The sequence below is a fragment of the Phalangium opilio genome, unplaced genomic scaffold (genome assembly GCF_054372755.1).
Source record: "Phalangium opilio isolate 3A_F unplaced genomic scaffold, DU_Popi_V2 ptg000024l_1, whole genome shotgun sequence".
Taxonomy (NCBI): domain Eukaryota; kingdom Metazoa; phylum Arthropoda; class Arachnida; order Opiliones; family Phalangiidae; genus Phalangium; species Phalangium opilio.
The window spans coordinates 7,200,764-7,224,661 of record NW_028324155.1 but is presented as its reverse complement, the minus strand read 5'-3'; the positions used below and the strand labels follow the sequence as shown (position 1 = coordinate 7,224,661).

Below are 23,898 nucleotides of genomic sequence, written 5' to 3'. Positions count from 1 at the left end.
TAATAAACAAATTCGTATAAACTTAGTTGAAATAAACATCTATTAAAAATAGTACTAGCGTATTGCTTTCTTTAAAATAATATTGGGGAAAAAAATGATATTTGAAAATTTGGAAAGTGTCCGACTTTCGTTTGGAATTCATCCAAGAGATAAAGACTTCGGGTGACTTCTGAAAAACCCCGCGTTAATACGTGACTAAGTCGTGGCGCGCTGGCATTGTGTTGGTCACGTGCCCCAAAGGCCCCAAGCATGGGTCTCTTATTGGAAAAATATCCACAGTGGATCTATAGCGCATTAACTTCTTCAATACAGGGTCAGAGATTACCGAGTTCATTTTGATTTAATGAACTTGGTCGTACATAAGTGCCCCCAAGTTAAGCCTTGCCCGAGAAAAATTACTACAACATATTTTTACGTTAAATCCCCATACCTTTCAATATGGGTTGGTTATATTTGTTACAGCTGCAAAAATAAACTAATTTTAAACCGCAGAATGACCTGAACTCAATACGCCAACGAGGGAACGAAGTGGAACAAAAACTTAATTAAAGTTATTTTTCCCAAGACAGAAAAAAAGCAGAGATAGAAAAAAGTGTATATGATAGAGAAGGTTAAAGCAATTTATCACAGTGTCAACACTGTTTTGGGCCGGCATTTCAAAAGAATAGAAGCACAGGGATTTTAGTTTTGACAGACAAGCGAAGCGGTTCGGTTATGGCATGGCAAGAGGACCAACCAATCTGAATCCAGCTCCATCCAGACCTAGTTGGGGGTACTACTTGGATACCGAAAAAAATATATACGAACGTTCGTTCGTTGGGTCCGCGAGAGTGACCAAACGTATCGCATGCTTGATCAGCTTGAGACACGCACATTTTTTATTTCCAGATGAAAGAGATGAAGTATACATTGGTTCAACCCATGAGGTGTCGGACACTTGGACAGTAATGCATCCCTACAATGCCTTCTTGGTGGCTTGAGGATATTGGTGGGTTCCTTTACCGAAATTACCCCAGGACCTAACGTAGTTTTGAGTATACAGAAACCCAATTGACCACTTGCAACTTCGATTAGATTAACCTAACCTAACTGACATGGTTGGTTTTATCGCGCAATATTTGACTAAAATCAAGTTGAGCTAGTGTCCGATGCCTCGATGGATGGATGGTGAGATAGACAGACCCTATAAGCAGACAGGCTATGCAACGGGCAAACCATGGGACCCTTTTGTATTTTTTTCCATAGGGAAGAAGAGAATTAGATAGAAAAATACACACATATAGATACGGTCATGCTTTTGAACTCGCATGTCCTTCTCCTAGACAAAGATTCGTTTTCGTATATACGAAGCTGGGACATCACCCATAGACTAAATTGAATTATGGGTAAAAAAACAAGCCCTTCGGAAATGGGGAAACCCTCCCCTTTTATATAAACGTTTGTGTTTAGTTAAATACAAGCTGCAGCAGTTTGTGAGAATTGTTATTCCGTTTTGTTTTTGTATATAGAAATCAAAACAATATACTGTTCAGAAGTTATTCATTTCAAAATTCCCCGATTGTTCGTAAAGATATTGTTCCAAACCCTGGAGAACTATTCTACAGTTCAGTTCAGTTTATAACGAAACTTATCGTGGAGTTAAGTCTCATGCGGAACTATTCCATCTTGTTATATTAATAACGTGAAGCAGAACATTGCTAAGCCTAACGAAGGTAAAGAAAAAAAAAATCATAATTTCCTGCGAGTCTTAATTACATCAGAGAGAAGGAAGAGGAGAACGTTTCCTTTGGAAAAAGGAACGTCAGGAAACTCCTATAGGAACCGAGGAACTCCCATAAGATTTGCATATGAGAAGTAGCTATCGAAACCATTTGAAAAAAAAAGAGAACCCTTTCCAAAAGGGTTAAAGTTAACGTTGGGAAAGAGAGTGAGAGAAAGACGTAACGTTACTTATATAGGAAAATTTTATCGACCTAAGTAAGAAAGCTTCCACGGATATAAGTAAGGGTGCCATACTAGTTTTTAGAGTGAAAAAAAAAACCAAGATGCCAAGCTACGTCAAAGTCAAGCCTCCATGGAAAGCTATTACATTTGGATCCTTTCCTTCCCCGAATCTTATACATATTCCGTCAGAGATGACGTACCCCCCACCTCGACTCGCCTTTTGTCTTGAACATACCGAGGCCTAAAGTTCATGAATTGAAGTGTAATGTAAGCAGAAATACAGTTCAACACTTCTAAGTACGTTTTTAGCAGCTTCGACATAAGGCAAAGATTATTATGAAATTGCTAGATGAATTTTCTTCGGCTTAAAGAGGAACGTACTTTAACAACTAATAGACATTCGCAACTACAGAGTTCGAATTTCAGAAGAACTTGTACGAATTAAGCCTATTTTGAAAATTAACGAATTGAAAAGCACGTGTCTTTTCGCGCCAAATTTGAACGACCTTACGGTTTCGTGTTTTTTGGGCTAACATTTCAAATGTTTACCTATAGATGCATTTCAAAAACTGTGATATAATATACACAACAGAAAAAACACATCGTAAGAACAAAGTTCACGAATTGAAGTAAAACTCACGAATGACTTCAACTAATAGACGTTCTTCTGTTACAGAAAGATGACAACCTTGACGCCTTTTCAAAAAGAAACAAAAAATAAAATCGGGAAAGCCATGTATGTACGCTGCAGCTATGCTATATAGTATATAGGCGAACTTGCCAGGCACGCTGGGAGATTCGGGCGTTGGCATAGACATGCAAATAAGCAAGAGCAAAACCTAACTAAAGCGCGCTGGCAACGTTAATGCAACGGGCGGGTGGGTGGCGAATAGGGATATACAGAAAAGCCACCCCTTCCCTTTGCGATTGATGAAAAAAAAAGCATTAACATTGCAGGGGTTCCACGTCACTTCTCATCAAAGAATGTGCTTCAGCGATTTTTCTAGTCTAGGATTTCTACGATGCGCTCGCTGCCTTAAGCCTATTTTGGTATATATATGGCCTATATTTTCTTTACCAAACCGAAATGAAACAAACCCCCCCTGGAAGCTCAGCTAGATCATTTTCCCAACCCCTTTTTACTAGAAAAGGAACAATGTACATTTAAAACGTTTCAAATCAAGTTGAAAGTTTTCATCGGGAAATGTCTGACATGTTTATAAATGACTTTTTGATTTCCCTTTAGCTCTAAGCTCGCGGATTCTTTGCTTTACGCGGGCGAATTCCGTGTTATTAACACGTGACAGAATTTTGAGTACGAATTGAATTGAACCGAGTTGAGTAGAGAATGTATATATTCGATTATTTTTACAACGAAAATTACTTTGTTTAAATTGAAGTATTTTGCTTAGGGAAACATTTCATGGTTACAATTTTTTTAGAAAATCGGTTTTAGTTTGAAATTATTAAGTTTTATACTTCCTTACTAATAAATTCATGGGCATACATTCAAGGGAATTTTCGTAACTAATACTAAATAATGTATTATTATAATGTATTATTATAATGTTTTTGAGTAAATTATACGACGCTATTTAGAGAAAATGTATAAATAGACGCCATTATGTGTTTAAATTTTAACTTTTCCTTATCTTTTTCATTTTTAAACTTGTAACCAATGATACTGCGCCATAAACAAAGTCCTTGAGATACGTGACAAAAATCCCTAACGATCATTTACTAAAAATTGCGCCATTTCAAAAACGCAACAACAAATCATTGAAAATACATAAAATCACAACAACTTGGGCATTTTATCAACATGGCAATTGCCACAAATAACCTCGCTATACAGTATAGTTACACCACCAAAAACAAAGCGATAGTTAATAAGGCTAAAAACACTTTATCAGTGGAGATCCCAAAAAAACCCTTTCATCAATTAATCATATTTTTCGGTAATAATCCCGGGAATTAAGGGCGAACTAGCAGCTCTTTTAGTTAGAGGTCTTTAACACATTTCGAAATTTTAATCCTGTATTGCCATTTTCAATTAGAAAAAAACCCACTTTTGGTGACAGAGAAAATTCGCTAAGATAAAAAAGGAAGAAGAAAATAATTCCTTCTTTCTTAGGCCTTTGCTGGTATCGCATGAGCGCCCGCATCTCAAAAATGTTTTTTATTTTTTCTACCAACGTCAAAGGAGTAAATCCAGGCATATTTTAATGGACGTCAACCGCGGCATAGGAGGACTAGTCCAATGGCCACAAATGAAAGAAGACGGTGAAACATCGCTCATAAAATTGGGGCTCACGCTTCTTATGGCTCTAAGACTTCGCTCAAAAATAACTATAGGATTTATAGGTTTTTAGAAAACTTCCAATTTTTTTTTTTTTTCAACAGTAAGCTCCTGGAACAAGGAAGACTCAAAAGGGGACTTGGTGAATGGTGACAGTGGCAAAAATAGAGTACGACATGCTGGTGACGAACGTAATTTAACAACAACAAAAGCTTCTTAAAGGTACCAGACGTTATTGATCAAATATCTTTCTATTGTTTTGAACTTTTAAAGTTTCTATAGCTGATCAATAAATATTGCGAATTTCGTCTTTGGCAGTGGCAGTTTAATATCAAAGTTTTATAATTTAAAATTTAATTTAGATAAAAATTAAGTGCCAAATATGGTGTAGTTTGATTAGGTTGAGGTTAGGTTTAGTTCAGGTTAAGGTTACTGAGTAGTAGCGAGTGTACTAACTAACCTTGAGTTTTTCTAAATGTTTTGATATTTTAAAAACGTTTTTGACCAACTTCTGGTGGACAAAAATGTTTTAAACCATTTTTTCTGAACTCCAAATTCATTTTTCAAATGAGACTGATTTTTTTTCAACTTACAGACTAGCGCAATCACACGTAACATTCTGACTCATCCTATTATCAATGTTTTGAATATTTGAAAACGTGTATACTATGATCACGTGGTCAAATTGAAGCTTATCAATAAACCAGTACCATCAACATATACAGTTGAAATCAAATAAATATAAATTTTGATCTACATATACATATACTAGTCGCCATTTTAATACCAAAAGCCCCTAGGTATATACCCTACAAAAATACAAAAACTCTCCGGCGATTCCGAATCCCATATACCGCGGGCGCGGGAAATAACTTCCTCAAAAATAAATCTCCCTAAGCCTCGGTCTCGGCCGGCTTCGATAGAGGTACCCCAGAAGTCGGGGCATGAAAACCATTGTTTCCTACTCAACTACTAGCCAAAATTAACCCCTAAAATAACCCTTAACCCCAGTAAAAATAAAAACTACTCTTAATTTAACGTATTTAGAAAGATATCAAGCAAAAGGGCTTACCTGTTGACTCTTTAACAGCCGAGATTATGGCATGGAAAAAACCGAGATACCAGTGCCACTACCGAAAGGAGGGAAGGGGGGAGGGGTTTAAACGTCGCGACCCCCAGCAGTAATAAAATATATTACCAGAATAAATTGCAGCGTTCATAAGGAAGACTGGATACAAAAATAATGAGTATTTTTTTTATATACGTGCGCGACTATTAAGTTTTAGCAAAGCACATAGAAACTTAGGGGAAGCGAAATATTCATTTCTGGAAGAACCAGATATGTATCTTTTAATTCACCCTAAATGTTTTTAACCTTACGCGAGAGTTGCTGCGCTTGTGGTATGTCTGTCCATCGATGGAGCTTCTATAAAACCGTTTTTCAGTTTGGGAAATGTGTACTGGGAGCCATAGCAATTTTGCCAAATTTCTCCTCCCCCCCCCCCAATCTCGTGAGCTTATAACAGCAGCCCGCTGTAAGTGTACATCATGGGATAATAACACAGCTTGGCTAAAATGCTCCAAAAATTGGGCGCTAATTTTAACAGAAGTTCATAACATGAAGTAAATAAACCCCAGTACAGTTCAAGGAGTACGAGAATGATTAGAATTAACCTTGGCGAATAATAGAGAATTAATAAATTAAAAAAAAATAAAAATTCTTATAATAATATTTGAACTACAAGTTATGGATATCTAAACCTAACATGTATTCGATATCGTGGGTTAAAATTCTCGAACCGTTTTCACAAAACCAGGGCTATATAATAAATTGTGTTCGGGACACTTTTAGCAACCATATGCGATTTTTAGGGGTATACTAAAATAGGCGCCACCAGGTTGAGGGTCACCACCACCACCTAAGTTTATGAGTAAACCAAGCATGCATGCAGGGACAGAAGCAACCGCCAACTCGGCATAGATATACACATACAGAGATATCTGTAATATCTTTTTCTACGAATGATCAGTATAAAAGAAGTCATAAATTATCCTAACTCAATAATAGAATTTTATCTACAGCCAAGAGGCAAGCCTAAAACCGTGAAAACGGGGTAAATACGGACGGATATAGCTCACTTTTCCCAAGGTTAAAAGTTATATGGGGTTCAAAAATGGCGTATAGAAACCCACCCTGAAGCTCCATGCACTTTAAAAGATAACTTTGTCGGCATAGTTATAGAAAAGAAAAGTTTTACAACTCTTTTTGTAAAAAGCTATAAGATTGCTTTTTTTCCCATCCTGTAAAATTTCAAGGTCAAATAACAATACATAATTTACAACAGGGTATATATATATATAATTTCCCTGATAATAAAGTAATTAAAACTAATTAGTAGTATATTTTTTTAAACCCTAAACTCGAATTCCCATCTTGTCTACTAGAACTTAATTTGTGATGGTACGTGGTAAACAACTTTTGATTATAAGTGAATTTGTTTAAAACTGCAAAAGAGGGAAGGGGGGACTTTCAAGAGATGCGGAGAAGATGCCAGAGAGAGAGGAGAGAGAGAAAAATGCGGGATCACCACGCGTTACCATGACAACGACGTCTCGAGCGTCTCTTTGATCGATAGAGGATGAAATCCCTCTTCCAAGCCGAAGACGGTTCAACCCCTAACCTATCTTATTCCTCAGTCCATTTCATTCACGATTTAATTCACCCATGAATATTAAATTCTAAAATACTTTAATTAATAATATATTATTCTCTACCATATTCTTTAACGGGTAACTTAACTTAATTTACGTTATAGACAATTAATTAATTTAATATTCATGTTAAAATTAAATAAATTCAAAATTTTTCTTTCTTTTTCTTTTAAAACCGCTATATAGCGTTTAGTCGTCGAAGAGCGAGAGAGAGAAAAAAAATCACCAGCTTTATTTCACGGATTTCGGTTGTAAAAAACCGACTCGGGTTGAAAACGATTGGAGTAGATTACGTTTGATCCCGGGTGATAGCTAAAGAGAAACCTCCGTGCACTTGATATCCCAGGCCTTGATACCCCTCCCCCTAGGCCCCAAACCTTCTTAGCCTTAAGGCTTAGCTCCTTAAACTGCCTTAGTGAGTTTGCCTTGCTTACCACCTCACTTAAAGTCCTTAACTTAAATTCAACCGCAAGAATTGGTATAAAAATGTATGAGAATGATCACGGATTGGATTGGATTGGAATAAAGATGTGTGACAATTTTTTGTTCTAGCTAGACTGGATTTCTTGGAAAAACCCCTTGGCCAAAAAAAAATGGGGGAGACGTATTTTGGCGAGCAAGTACTTGCCAAATTCTTGGAAAAGTGCATGCATGGTTAAAGATATTAACTCATTTCCCTAATTAAATTGCTTATAATAAAAAATCATTTTAAGGTCTCTGTCGTGACAAAACCCGATTTTTTAAAAAAAATTGCATCTGTGTCACGTGATATTTTAGGTCAAAGTTCACCCAATAAATTTCCCCAAGTCTCGTGCGAATACACGATTGATACATTAAGCCTACTATCAAATTAGGCTTAGCAACAATTTCTCCATAAGAAAAATGTCTCGCGCTCTGAAATTTTAAACCCCGATTTAAAACATATCAAAAGTATATAGATACTTTCCAAAGTGTCATATTTTGCTCTATCTCCAAAAACGAATCATTATCACTAGTTCGTCTAATAAAAGCGAGGATGATCTCTCTCTCCCCTCATCCGCGTGAGGACCATTTGATTTATAGTCTGTATGATGTGAAGACAAAAGAAATAAATGAAAAAAGAATATATAGAAAACTCATCTCCGAGAAGAGGACAAAAATCTTAAGATGCTGCGGTGTACTTGGGGGAAAAGGCCTATACGGGGGTATGGGGGGGGTGTATTGGATGAAGTACAATATACTGGAATGCTAGAATCAAGTTATTACCAAAGAAAAGAGAACGTTCATTCAACGTATTTGCGGCAGTGACAATTTTGATCCCTTTTAGCTTTTCTAAGCTTATAAGTGATTTACGATGTTTGTCTGAGAGAAATAAGAAAAGAAGGAACTTTCCTCAATTGTTTTTTATATTTTCTTTTAAACGTTGTCAGGGTGGCGTAGATGCGGTGCTGATTTAACGAAAAATCCCAGGAATAACTATAAACGTTTCAAAACTGTTTTTCAACCACTCTAACTAATCCCATAAAGTCCTTCGCCAACTTTTTCTTCCCCCTAAAGCCTTTGTCAGACGATCAACTTTATTTTTTGAGTTTCTTTCAACATCTACAATTGCAGTTATAGGCTGAGGACAGATTTTTCATTTTCAGAATTTGATATTGACTTTTCGAGGATTTTCCCTGAGTTAAAGTGGTTTTTCCCTGAGTTAAAGTGGTTTTTCCCTGAGCTTAAGAGGGGTTTTTTAGTTTAAAAAATAAAATTAAGGCACATAAATGCAGATATAAAGGCAACGATTTAAACAGCGCGCAAATTCAATCGTAATACCCCATTTTTATAAGGTATAATTACCTCCGTAACAAAACGAGTACTCGAGTAAAGATTTGTCCACATTGAGTTCGCGCTCGCGTGTTCGCGCCTTCGTTTATTCGCATCTTCGCAAAGATCACGAAAAACATTTGCACTTCTGTTCAGATACACGCAAAAATTTTGCTCTTCCCATTCTGAGAGCCAATAAAAATTGAGCAATCATTGCGCCATCTGCCCTTCTCCATCGACGTTGTCCAAAGAGAAAAACGAAACTAATCTTCCCAGCCTTCCTCTCCAATGTGATTGGTGCTTTTCTCGCGAAGGCGCGAAATTCTTGGCCTAGTCGCAGGAAATTTGTATCTTCGCGAGGTGAGGACGCAAAGTAGCGAAAACCCAATGTGGACAGTAGCGCGATCTTGCAAACAAGCAAAGCGAATATGCGAACTCGCAAAATGTGTCAGTCTGGACAGGCCTTAAGACAATCACGATTTTAAAATCTACCTAATTGGGTACTTTAAAAATTGCAACAATGTTGCTATATTCACTAATTTCACCTTGAAATTACGTCAGCGTAAAACTGAGGGGTTCTCTATAAACTAGATATAAAACGTACCTTACCATTACACGCGCTGTCATTTCAAACTAAAATCATTCGACGCGGACACATAATAATTTTTCGCCGTCTTCCCAAAGAGTGTTCCCAAAGTTGTCGAACTCCATCAAAAATTAATAATTCATGAAGTCTATGCTAGGTTTTTCTATCGCTCCGGTTTTCTTCTAAAGGGGTGTAGGGGAGGGGAGGAGGGGGTAACTATATCCTGTCAAAGAATGGAAAAGGAAGTTTTGGCGGGAAACTAGCTGCATGCGCTAGCAAGAAAAGGCGCGCGGCAATTTACGAAAAGGACCAAATTCGAAAGGTGGGCATTTTTGCTTTCATAAAATAAAGAAAAAGGGCAAACAAAAGTTGGAAGAGAGAAGCTTCGCCAGGGAATAAGCGACTGTTTTCCCGCTATTTTTGGGAGAAAATGGTAGAGGGGGAAGGGAAAAGAGGGGAAAATCCGATTTCTTCCCTATCGCAGACAAAATACACTTCAAAAGAACGTAAGGTTTCCTTCCCTCTGAAGTTCTAAGTGCACGAAACTTGCGAATGAACTTAAAGGAATACATTGCTTGCATGAAATTTTGAGCAACATTGATAGTACAGAACCTATTTCTCGCTCGTTCATAACGTGTATTTTGTATTGACAAAGAAATCACCCAGTTTTCACGACCCCAATAGGCTTTACATTATGGTTTCAATGACTTTAGTCAAGGGTTGTTTTTCAAAAACCTGTTCTCATACTCACACCACCCATTTAAAACCAAAATTATTAGAACATAACATTATTGTCCGTTAACTCTTTTATTTGTCAATTATTTTTCCTATACTATATAGGAAGTAAAGGTGGAAGGGGGAATATCGCGCTAAGCCTTGGTTATACTCGATTTTGCTGTTGTTCACGTAAAACCTCGGAGCTTTGGGGAGAGCCAAAGGAACTGTAGACTCGGGCCTCGGCGATCGCTTTTGACAAATGATAGGCAAAGAAACGTTGAGAGGTAATGGAATATTCATTTGTTTGGCCCTACTTAGCCTCACTTATACCAAAACCCTATCCAACCTCCGGCAGCATTCCCCCTTTAAACCCCATCGCATCTTGCGGAACTTGCCATTGTTTTCCCAAAGCTAGTCTAACCGTGTACACTTTTGCGGCCAAACTAATCTATAAGTACTAAAGCAAACTTTGAATAAAAGGAAGAACAAGAAGAAGAAGCGCCAAGCATAACGGAACAACGGATAAAATAAACATACGAGCAAATATGCCTACACGTATGAAAATTCCCACAGACTGCAAGTACAAGTAAGCCTTGGTTCCATCGCCAGCGCCTTCATGAATTATATTAAACTTTCATATTTCTAAAATCCTATGGGGTTACGCAGGGACTTGTGGATTAATACGAATATTAAGTTTATACGTAGCCAATACGGTGGTTTATGTATAGATATTCTTACAACTAAGCCTAATTTTTAAAATTTAAATTCAAAATCACGTGCATATTTCGAGCCAAGTCTCGAGAATGAGATACGTCACGTGTTTTTGTACAACTAGATGTAATGAAAGCTGAAAAGCACGTGCTTTTTTCGCGCCTAATTTGAAATATCTCGAGATCAACACGTCAACTTAAATAACAATAATACTTCATGACCTCTAAAACAATAGTCTAACCTTCTGGCTATACATTCAAACAATCAAATAATACAATTTCATAAAAATAATACATGAAAGTAAAACAAAGGCCTACCATTCATTATTCGCAAATAAAATACGAGAGAGAACATCAACCTTTACCGATGCCGAGTGAGTTTATTCCAAAATCATTTGGCGTTCAAACACTCCCCGTAAACTATATATAATACAACTCGAGACTGGGCTGGACATGCACAAATCCCACGTTGTTCACGCGCAAATTATACATGGCAAACTGAATAACCGTGCTCTTCAAAAATGAAATTACTTTTGAAACGATGTAAAAAAGAAGGGTTTCGCGCTGAATATTTTCATCATCTCTGCACTCACGTTTCACGAAGCGCGGTTTTCTTTAAGGAAGTTTGGGTGTTTTAACCTCAAACATCCTTCGCGCGACTCAGACATGATACAAAGTATCCGAATTAGCCAACCAAAGAGCTCTCAAAATGCGATATTAGTCTAGCCAAAGAAACAGCCCCCGAAAACTGTTTCGCTACATCTACTAAGTTAATTATGCCTTGTCAGACATTTTGAAACACTCCTTTCCAATGCGGCGGTTATTCGTGTACAGTTTTTAAATAAAAAAACATAAGTTAATGGGCAAAATAAAATAAAAAATCTTAATTGACTCTGTAAACGGGCTTCGATGAAATTTAAATTACCAGCTGAAACTGAGACCTTGAATAACTGGTTTAATTTAGTGACAAAAATTAAGTTTAGTTTCCAAAGCAGACGACGAAAATACGAAACGTGACTTGGTATCTCAATGGGCGTAGTTAATTTTATACAAATCGTCTCTTAAACAAAAGCCTGTTCTTTCAAGTGAATTCATTAAACACGTGCTATTTTGCATACACCCTTGACAAAGAGCGCGCGCGAATTTAAAATTGAAAACAAACCACGTGACTTCAGGTTAAAGCGCGCGAAAAATTTTAGGTTAGAATATCTAATAAACAACAAACGTATACACGAAAACCAAATTTAAAACAAAGGCTTAATTGCAATTTCAATCATTACGCCATCAATGTGGCGTATCTTCTGTCATTGCCCACACTGGTTTTCCCGCCCTTTCTGGAAGATCCTTTTCAAATTTAAAAACAATACCATGCGGGGGACCAGCCCAGACTGGGCCGGACCGGGGGATTGGGTTTGAAATGTAAAAATTACGAAATAAGTAGGGTGCCGGGGGTTTCGTCTAGTGTCAAGAAAACAAACAATAAAATGCGAATTATAGTTAGGCTTGAAAGATTCAATTTTGTCTCTCTCTTTCTCCCAACACCACCGTCTCTGTCTCTTTTCTTAGGGCCTTGGCATGCCCCCGTCTAGTTCGTCTCCCGCGCAATTCTTTTCTCCTTTGGTGCAACATCACTGCCGACTGCTCCCGGGCATCCTTCCCCCTTACCCCATCATCATCCCCTTCTTCCGCGAGCAGGTTTAAAAGAAGATGTATGCACCAATTATTTACAGATTTTTTAGTCTTGTTCGGGGGCGGAAAATTCACTCTTCGGATTTTGGCTTTATGTCTTTTCAAAGATGTACAAGAAGTAAAGAAGAAATAAAAAAATATGTATATATATTTATAAATTAATTTTTAACGGGATAATAATATCGGTTCAAAAATGTGAAATGGTGCTGCATGACGGTTTCCCTTTAAATTATACAACCCTAATTTTAAAATAATATCCATAACTTGAATTAGCGTCAACAATTCGGTATTATAATTTTAAAAGTGTCAAACGATGAATCTGGGTTACTCGTCTAAATGCGAGTATACTCATTTGGTGCTCGGCAAAACTAATTGTAATTAATTAAGTTCTTCTTGTAAAACATTGAGTTTGGGTTTTTGGGGAGTCCATTCAAGAGTCCGTCCATCTATAGGAGCTCGGGAGAAACTGGTCCCAGGGTCCTGACCACTCCTTCCTCTCATCCGCATACTACAACTCTAATAAGACTACAACTCTCTTCAGAGAGGTTTTGGGGTTCCAATTAACAGAGTAGCATCAATTAAGAGAGCGTCAATTAATTTAACAAATTAATGGGTTCTTGTCAATCCATCGGTAATGGATTGATCAGAGCTCGATACTGCTGCGGCTTCAATGAAGTCCTCGGTGTTTGCTTAATAGCCCGATAAAAATTAAGTTGGAAAACCCGAGAATACCATATAAATGACTAATTTTTCAATTTTAATGAGGCGTCGCCAAACAAACACGATAAATTTTAAAAGTATACCCACCGCATAGATTTAAAAAAAACCTGTTAGAGAATGTTCTTGAATTTAAAGAAAATTTCTGCCAAAAATTAATTTATAATTTCTTGTTAAACAACATTCCTATATAAAATTTTGTTTATATAATTAAGTGGATATATCATCAAATTTCCTGACTTCCCCCAGCGTCGTAAATTTTGCAAACAACAAGAAATATTTGGGGTTAACTGAATATAACATAACGGCTAATCAATTACAATTGTTGACATATTATTTTTCTTTAAATCCATTCAATCTTCCAAAAGTTCCAGAGAGCGTCGCACCCTCCCGAAATACATTTAATGTCTAAATCTACCACCGCGTCGTACTGCAGCTCTCCAAGAGGAAACCGAAACCCAAAGGACTTATACACGAAGACAATAACTTCTTCACAAGTACACCAACCACGACGCACCATTCGAGACATTTTGCAAAACGAGCTGTTCTCCCTCATCAATTATGATTTTCATTTTTCCTCTCTCTCTCACTGTCTTTCTCTCTCCGTACACTATAGTTACATCTTTGCTTTTTATAACACAGCTACCCACTTCTCCTAGCTTAGTTGTTTAAGAGGGTTTCCTGGGAGCCATGAGGAGGAGAGGCGACCAAAGAGATACCCTAAGCCTTGGGGTAAAATCATGGACAAATAGAAATAGAGGTAGTAAGGAGAGCCCAGGCGATTTCAAAAGTGGAATTCTTTATTTTCCTCTGAGATAACGTAATATTAGAGATACATTACTTTCTGTTTATTACATTTGCTCATGGTAAAAATGCATATAGAGGGAGGGAACTGTTACTGCAGCTAGGGAGGGTAGGCGGTTAACTAGATCGATATGCAAATATCGGCAAAAATTATACCAGCCTCCGTTTTACTATAGGATAGAAAAGTAATTTTTGGAAAGTGCACTGCAGGCATGGTGTGTATGTGAATTGCTATATATTAAAGAACACCCGACTTGCAGAGGAAACCATACGCAGCTAGTAGGCCTTTGCTAATGAATATTCCAAGTTGGTAATGAGATCACCAATGTATCTCCCTGCGGCTAACAGACGACCTAACTTTTAGGAGAGAGAGAAATAAAAAAAAAACAACTGCAGAATGATTTTTGATTTGTAGAAAAACTAAGGGTATGTATTTATTTAAGGATTAGCTAACTTATCTCCAGGCTAAAATGGAATCAACCAATCAGATGTTAGACTTGAGGGAAGGAAGTTGGGGTTTCTAAGAACCGCTATATAGAACTTAATTTGAGATTCTTTCCCAGCAGCTCGACCGAGAAACAAATAATTCCTCGAGTTCTTGTTTTGTTTAATTACGGGTTTTCGTAAGCTGTAATTTCCATACAAAGTATAAAATACCACAACTATACTGTATACTAGAGGCGAATTTGCCGTTTCTATTCCAGCCTAATTTAACTTTAATTGTTCATGAATAAATATTGCTCGTTGTGGTAAGTTAACTTTCTTTTAATTAAATACTATATCTATCTAGAGACGTAGTTCTAACGTTCCTATTGTTGTTACAATAAACGTTAACGCAATATTGGGTTATTAAACAGATATAAAAACTGGTTTCTTACCATACGTCGAAAACGTATGTAAAAATAATTAATATTGAAGGAGAAATTTAATTTAAATTATAATATTTAATTAAACGTTTCAGAAAATGTTTGTCCCTATATAAAGAAAAATCTAAATAACATTTTCAGACACGACTATACTTTAAAGGTAAGTTTCATGGTTGAGATATAGTGTTGAAAACTGATCAGTACTTGTTATTGTATGTAATGTTCATTGTACATTGATTGAAATTTAAATATTCCTTAATTCCGCCACCCATTTCTAAAAAAACTTTTCAAGACTTTTCCAGGTACAATGTCAACCCTGACGACATATTCCTTGCCTTGACACCTCAAGGACTTTGCCATATACGTTTATATTCCGGAGAAAGGTATATGCAGGGCTCTAACCTCCAACAGCTACTATACGAAAGATGTCAATTCTACTCTCAAACCAAAACGTGTTGACTTATATAAGAAAAAAAAACTAACGGTATACCCAAGAAAAAAATAAACTTTAGGGCGAGCCCATTAAATAGGAAGCTCGCGTGTAATGATTGAACGCGAAAAAAGGTATAAGGGGGTCCCTCTCACTCTCCCTCGCTTTCAAACTCAAAGGTATACACATTGAAGTTTCAGCTAGTGGCATTGCGAAACTTGATTAAGAAAGATGACCCCAGACTTTAAGGGGAAGAGGTGGAGTAAGTTTGTCACATAGCCCTTTGGTTGACACGTAACTGTACGTTGCCTCCCGAGCCCGATCAAAGTTAGGGGCAAAGCTACACCAGCACCATTACCTTCAAGCTGCTGCAGCTCTTAAAGGAAGATACGTACACCAATTTAAGTGGTCTAAAAGTAGATATACCCTTTTAAAGTCTTTACTGAGTGAAAATGGTTGTCAAACTTTAGCGGGTTGTTAAACGAAAAATATTTGGATTGACTTGAAATCGGATAATTCGACTTAGCATCGTTGGATTGTCAATTGAAGGGATCAAGTTGTTTTTGACCATGAGTCAAGGACACAATCTTCAATATTACGAGGTAATATCGTTACAATTTTATCAACAAGATATTTAACATGTCAAAATTTTTCCACTAAAAGATTTAACAGTGACAAAAAGTAAAGATCATTCCTTCGGACCGACTTTAGCGTAAAAAATCATTTTGAAAAAAAAAAACCGAGGTTGCATGCACTCTTTTGCCTTCTTAGTCTAACCCTCGTGGTCAATATCTCGTGACAGTTAAAGAAAGGACACGCGAAGGTCCTCGAGCCTTTGACGCTACTTACAAGCAACAATGTCTTGAAAGAGTTAGGGAGTTTTTCAAACTCATTATCGATTCAACTCACGCGCTAACGTTTCTAGGCACGAGCTAAAAAAAGGGATTGAAAAAAGGTTTGGCCTTTCTCTGAATAATTAGTCGCTTTATTGAATCGAAAGTACGAGTTTATCACACAGTGTGATTCGTTCGGTTCTTTCGCCAAGTGCCGGTGCGCTGTGGAAAGGCAAACCCTTGCCTAATACACTGACCGAATAAGGTTAAGGAAGAATAAAAAAAAAACGAGCCAAAGGATCTTCAAGACCTCCACCAAGTGGTTTGCACCAGTAGCGAGAAAGAAGAATGGATACGAGAAATTCGTAATCTGTTAGTCGAAGTAAATGCTGGATATTTTGGTTTGATGCAGTCTTAAGTATTTAGGAATTGCGGGGAAGTTCCCGAAATGATTCCAGTACAATATTTGTGTCTATACGAATTTTACTAATAATATTTTCCCTGAGGTTCTTGCACTAAACTAATGTCCCTGATATCTCCAAATCATCCCCGATGTTTTCCCAAGTTATTTACTTCAACTTACAATCTTCTGATAAGAAGAATAGCTAGAAAGCGAAGAGATGAAGCGGGCTATCCTAGGGTAAGCAAAAAAAGGAAAAAGAAGTGAATTGAGAGGAAAAGCCGTGCAGCAGGCGAAGGAAGGGGCTAAGGAATCGAGTACTATCTCGGTTATTACTTTTGATCGCTGTACCGCTAAGGGATAAAGAAAGACAACCGCAGTTAGCTGGAGTGTGATTATACCTCGAAAAAGTGTCGCTTTGCCAGTATATTCCCTAATTAGACCACACCAGACCGCTCCGCACAGGGTATACAGCACCACCAAGTACCACAACCGGTAGTATATAGTCGCTCCCCATACCCTTACATATATGGAACAACGGTAGACACATCGTTAAGGCAAAGTAATTAATCATCCGATGTTGACACGGGATTCATTGTAAAGATTCGGACGCACCCCACCCACAAAGACCCCAGAAGCTCGCAATGGTCCGCGTTTTTAACTTTTACAACTTTTTTTTACCACCACCTAACTTGAAGAACAAAAAATATTGCATTGGCGCAGTTAGGATATGTGATGTTCATACTCCTAAAAGTGTGGTGGTTTTAAACTCTAAAATAAGCTACGTAAGTCCTTATGACGGTACTTTTTGTCAAAGGGTTAAAAAAACGTAGACATGCAAGCTTACATAATTTTCCTCCGCAACTCTTTATACATTTTTTCTCATTCAACTTCTTTACTTTTTCGCAGAAAGTTTTCTAAGCAATTAGGCAAAGATAAAATCATTTTTTCTTCTCTCTCTCTCTCTCTCTCTCTCTCTCTCTCTCTCTCTCTCTCTCTCTCTCTCTCTCTCTCTCTCTCTCTCTCTCTCTCTCTCTCTCTCTCTCTCTCTCTCTCTCTCTCTAACACGTCTACTTCTTAATTCTGTTAAGTTAATTTAAAAATCCATAACTTGAATACCTCCCCATACCCAGCAATGACGGTGTTTTGTTATATTTTTAAATAAATTAATAAATTTTACTTCAATAAGTAAACTTCTAAACTTCTTACAAATTAAAAATACAGTGTATACTAGATAATTAGATGTCACTTAAGCAAATTAATTTTCAAATTATTTCTAGTAAGTACGATTAGGGTTAAAGGGGGTATGGTGGGTATAAAGGGGTGAAAATTAATTTACTATCTCTCCCCCTCCCATCTCCCCTTCCCATCCTCTTAGAACTAACTGTTGTAGAAAATATATTTATTGAGTAATGTATTCAATTAGGAGCTGCAGTCTAGAATATGGAGGAAGAGATGATGAAAAAAACAAATAAAAAATTGTGTTTTTTAGAAATAAGGGAAGGGAGATGGAAAAACGATATTCAGAAACTTTGTTTTTTGGTTTTTCGGACGTGTTTGTTAGATGGCAAAGGCTTGAAAAAAAAATATGCAATGTATTAGGGAGTCGTCTCATCCAGCTAGTAATGAATTAGTCCCGAATCTTTCCTATACACTCAATTTCCCTGGCACGGTATTACGTAGTAATGAATGCATTCAATACTAACAATAATATTAAGTTTAATCATTACATATTTCGCAATAAATTGCATTTGTTTATTGTTTAGTGTGTAAATAGGTTTTGGCAATTTAAAATATCGAAAAGAAAATTGTTTATATTTAGAGCAACAGTTCTGAGGTATCATTGTAATTTAGACTTAAGATGGTGGTGACCTTTGACCTTGAATATCTCATGTTACATATCGATTTTTTTATAATAAGGGCATCGATACTATAAAATATCTTTAGTTAAAAATATTATCAGAGCTTATCAAAATATAATCCCGGGACCCCAAAATCAATTCTAAAAAAATCAGATACAGATACAAGGAGAATTATAGACTTAGGAGTAGAAAAGGTGTATCGACACCCTTTCCCTTAATAAGTTTCGATCACCAAGAAGAAACACTCGCAGAAAACTACTACTAAATTCATGAGAGAAAAAGAGCTGGGTGGAAAGATGAAACGACGGAAAAAAAAGGCAGCTAGTAGGAGTACGAAGAGTCCGGAGTTTCCTAGCTAATTACATCTTGTATCTCTACATCGAAGCTAGAGTATGGTATAGCAGTATTACAGGAAGCATTGTTGTTGAGCTCGATGACTGATGCGATATCATTTTCCGTTAGAAACTCGCGCGCCGGCGTTCACTACACGTAACATCCAGTATAGGTTTTCTCTGGTAATCAAAACCCATCAGAAATGATTAATCTATCATCGAACGAACATCGCTATATAGAATCAAAAAAAATCCTTATACAACATATCCTTTAGTCTATGGATGGATCAGGATGAGAGAAAAAGAAAGAAAGACGGGAATAGATAGAGGCAAAAAAGAAAAAAAAAGGATAGCCGAACTTTTTCGCAGGGCCTTGGTCTTCATCTCATTGGGAAACTGAGGGCAAAGCTGCTTTATAAAGACACGTCTAACGCAGAGACAACTTCGAATGCAATATCCGAGAAACCTTCCGGACCGTTTTCTATATGTCGAATAGTAGCATTGAATGATGACCCAAAATGGCCGCCGCCGCCGAAGCCGATATAAGGCGGGAAAAGAGAGAAAGTAAGGGTGTATGTAGGATATATTTGGAAGAGGGAATAGCGGATTCGCTCTCGATAGAAATATATATGAGAAAAAAAACTATTCCTTGAATATCCAAGCGTCTCTATCCTTTCAAAGGAGACGTGACGTATACCCAATGCCGCTCCAGTGAGAGTGGTCCCTTTTTAGAGAGGTTCTTATAGTTTAAGACTAGTGTGTGACCCCGCTACCAACTGATAGGTAAAGGTGTACCACCTGAGTTTAGTCTGAGCGGGAAAACATAACAAATCAATGAAGTCAAAAATAACTAATTGTCAATGAACTTAGGTCAAGTAATTGGTGGAGAAAGATGTTATCTTGAAGTCATCTCTTAAACGCATACTTAGGTACATGGATTGTCTTACAATTATAAAATTTAAACCAAAGAAACAAATTAAGGCTATAGAAGAAAAAACAGGGACCTGACAATACAACACACTCTATCTTCCACCATTGTTACAATTAACCCTTACACCATCCATTAAATCACATTTCTTTAACATTTACACTAGAATGGATTAATACAAAATGTACAGAAAAAAACCTAGATCCGCTTTCGCATCAAGACTAGAGAGAGAGACAGAGAGAGAGAGAGAGAAAGAGAAAATGTCTACCAGGGACTGCTGAAGAGTGAGAGAAAGAGTAAGGCGAGCGAAAAAAAAACTGAGATGGTTGGTCCGAAAAGAAACCTCCTCGCGATTGTTCCCTGCTAGGTTGCAATCCATCATCCTTGAGCTACTGCGGAAAGATCGCTATTTATTTTCTCGTCCATCCAAGCTAAACTACTCAGCGGTGACCGTTCTCCAGAAAAAAGCTCGCGCCAGAGCTACCACCCTTGTTTTCTTCTTCTTCTTCTTTAGAAGAAGAAGCTATAGCTGGGGGAGGCGTCCAGAGGCGGTGGGAGGGGGGGAAATAAAAAAAAAAGAATTGGATTGAAGCGTCCACCAGTCCACACACACACACAGGGTACCGCCTTATCCACCCCAACCTACGTACAAAGAGGAGCTGGTCACTTAATTTAAAAATACCCAAATATAACTAATATTGTCTAACTGACCCGGAAGTTTAAATTTCATTTCCTATTTGGTGACCTTCACTGGACCATAACCGGAAGATCTCTTGGGAAAACGTCTAAGTAGGGTAGGGTTCTAATTGATTCAATAGATGTTATAAAACACCTTTGATAAGAGCAGTCCTAAACTTCACAGCATGAAAATGTAAACATTATATCAGAAATTAAAATGCGGGAATTAAGAAATTTCACGGAAGCACGAGTCGTAATAAAAGTTAGGCTAGTATCCCACCCCTTTTTGTGTCTCGATGAGCGGCAAAGAGGACCTTTGGGAGAGGGAGAGAGAGTAAGGAGCTAGAAGGGCAAGCTCCCTAACCGGGGCTATACTTTGAAGAACTTTCTTAATGTAAATTTAAGTAGTTCGATATAACAACGGGATTTCTGGAAGTAGAGGGTGCTGCGCTGCAGGGTGAATCTCCTAGACGTAATAGAAGGAATCCCCCTACTGATCCGACTGTGTATACTTTCTTCTTTCCCCGCTTAAACCACCGCCCACATCTCTAGCTAAGCCTTTTTTCCGCAAAGGAGAAGAAGGCAAGAAGAAAAAAACAGGAGAAAAACGATTAGAATCGAGAGAACCATTCATCATTTCCAAAAGTAATCCAACAATACCATCAAAAGCTAGACGGGGAATTGCCAAATATACCGAACCACGTAACAGTCACTGAAACAACCAATCCAGATAGCTCGTCCTGGCAATGTAACCTGAAATCCTACAGTATAGGCCTATTTTGATCAATTCGCCATGTATTAACTTCCAATGCCATAAATGTCTTCTTGGAGTCAAGTCACTGAAGTCAACAAAACTTTCTTTCCATCGGAACAAGAACTCATATTGAAGTTCTACTTACATACATGAGACATATCTTTAGACCATCCTCGGGTACATTGCAGAGAAAGTTCGTCTGCTAGGAATAAGACCGATGTTGTCTTTTAAGGGTTAAGGGTTAAGGGTTAAGCCAGTTAAACTTAGTGGCACGAAAAGAGAAATAAAAACAATTTGCTTAACGATCTTCTTGGAACCGAAACTCGCTTGCTGTCCTCGATGTCGGCTAGAGTTAAAAAACCCCCCCTTTTTTGTTAGTCCATCAGTTGCGATTGGTAGAGAAAAAAAGATATAGGGAAGATAAAGAACCTAACGTCATGGTGTTTGAACCCAATTTGTTTACGAATCCGACTTATATGATACCGTATACCACCCGCGGAATGTTACCCCCCCCCCATTTCGCCACATAGTCTTTCCGCGACTTAGTTCACCCCAAAATTAACATAAAACCGGTGGGTTTTACCAAAGGTTTCTGCAAACTAAGCCGCTCAAACGCTTCATTTCATTTAAACCGAAACCCAGTACCACGCGGGGTCATGAAAACAATGTAGGCTAAAAGTATCACAGAGCGAATGGTTTAGTCTTTTTTAAAACCAAAGCAAGCAGGATATGTACACATCGGTTTTTGTGTCTCAGTCAGAACTTCTTTCAACCACGGCAACCGAACCGAGGTCGAAGTAAGTAAAGTATATATGCATTTGGTGGGTTTTAGGATGGAATGACCAGAACCGGAAATGAAAAAGCGCCATTAGTGGCAATGTACCATCGAAAGAACTGATCCTGGAAATTCCTCCCGCCCGCATGGTGTCCCTCATTGCAGTCTGTAACTTTACAAGGCTTATAGATTAGGCAGAAACCCCTACCCTCCTTTCCTCCTTTTGTAAGGGCGCGCTCGGGGTAAGGTTTTTGAGGAACAAGAAACTCCAATGAATGAACGAGAAGGAAAAGAGAAAGCTGTCAAAGCAATATCGGAAATCAATAAGGCTCAATTTAGTCGCGAGATTCATCAAGAGAACTCCATGGGTTCAACAGCAGCCCTTTGCTACTGCTATTTGATAACCCCGAAGGCGAAAAATTAACTTGTTTCAAAGGTTAAATAAAAACTAGGTCAATAGCTACAGTGTATACTCTGCTTTACTGATGGACATGGTCCGGTTGTTGGTTGTTTTAGGAATGAGGAATCTCAAGTCAATCAAGAGTTCCTTGTCTTTAGACAACCCCGATGACCCCAAGTATTTTTTGTCTCTGGATAGTGGTCAAGTGGGGTCAAAGGTTACAATGGAATTTGCCACAAAATTTTTCATATTCGAATCTCCTTGATTATTTAAAGTGATTTCCCTTGATCATTTTGGCCAAAAGTTTGTCAATGTTCGTTACGTTGTGACCATTTGGGATCCAAGGCTACCACTAATTATTCAAATTGTAGAATACCTTATGTATACAAAAGAATAAGCAAGGACTTTTCTTTAATATTGTGAAGTAGAATTTAATAATTTCCAAAGGGACCTATAGGCTCTCGAGGGGGATGTAACTCAGGCATGACGTCATTAGGTTCCAGCTGTGGACCCTAACATTGCTGTGGCGTCAGGGTTTCAAATTAATCCGCCCGCAAGTGGGGCCCATTTTGCAAAAACAGAATAGGCAACTGATACAATACTAGGAGCTGTAGATAGAAATGGAACTTAGGGGAGGGGGTAGCTACCAATAATTCATCCAGTTTTTGTATAGAGAGGATAGGATTATGTTAATTGCTTCTGACTTCTTTTTAAATGATATATAAAGTAAAGTATATAGTAATATTAAAAATTCGACCCTCTTACGGGTCTGCATCTATGTCTGTCCGTAATATAAACATGGTCTTAAAACTGAAGCAAAAACAAATTGTTGCTTATAGATAGATTACAAGATTACTTCTCATATTTCTGGCCACCTGCCGGATTAATTTGGTAATAATTAAATACCAATTCATTACGGGCTACTAGGGTACAAATATTTAATAATTAAGTTCGGATTTGTGAGATAAATATCGATGAATCCATTAAGCGTTTTCATGTTACATCGTTTTTTAAGTAACTTCAATTAACTCGACATAATTTGTCTTAACACGTCGGATGTTTTCAATTAAATTTTATAAAAACATTGCACGTATTCCTTAATGATGTATTTCCCGCTTTTTTTAAAGATAATTAACGATTTATTAATACGGATTTATGGGTGGCTGCTTATGTCACCATTTAGAAATTAACGAAACACCCAAAAGATGAAACCATAATGGAATAAATATTTTCCCTCAAAGTTCAAAATAAATAAAAAAAATTCAAGTTTATCATAAAATTTAGAAAAATTAAAGTTCACCTGCAAATCTACATATGTGATGAACATTATTAATTCGTATCTACTTTCACATCATTAATCTAATCGCGTGCGGAGATTTCAAGTTTTGGTTTAGCACGAGATTCTTGCCTTTATCTCGTGCAACTAAGTTTTCTGGACGAGAGCGTTGTTAAACACGAGATTTTGATTTTTGCTTCATAGCAGGAAATTCGTATTTTTTAACGAACTTTTAGATTAATGGAATTTTATCTTCGAAAATTTTTAGAGTTTGGGGGGGAAAGATAAGTTTATTCTAGAACACACCATCGGTTTTGGTGCGGGAAACCTTTTTGCCTAGCCACAGAGTTTTCCGTCTCATGAATTTTACCCCCACTTCCCCCACCCCACCCGCC

The 23,898-nt window shown here is 37.4% G+C and overlaps 1 protein-coding gene across 5 annotated transcripts in view; it reads right to left on the bottom strand.

Annotated features, from left to right (window-relative positions):
- The window catches only part of LOC149692543 (uncharacterized), a 213,230-nt gene that overhangs the window by 184,864 nt on the left and 4,468 nt on the right, over window positions 1–23,898 (bottom strand). The window contains exon 1 of one of the 5 annotated variants that reach the window (XR_016382707.1): window positions 5,316–5,693. The exons of the other annotated variants lie outside the window; for them this stretch is intronic. The gene's annotated coding sequence lies outside the window, so the exon portion shown is untranslated. Of the gene's footprint in view, window positions 1–5,315; window positions 5,694–23,898 lie in introns of those variants that run through there. 5 annotated transcript variants of the gene reach the window in all.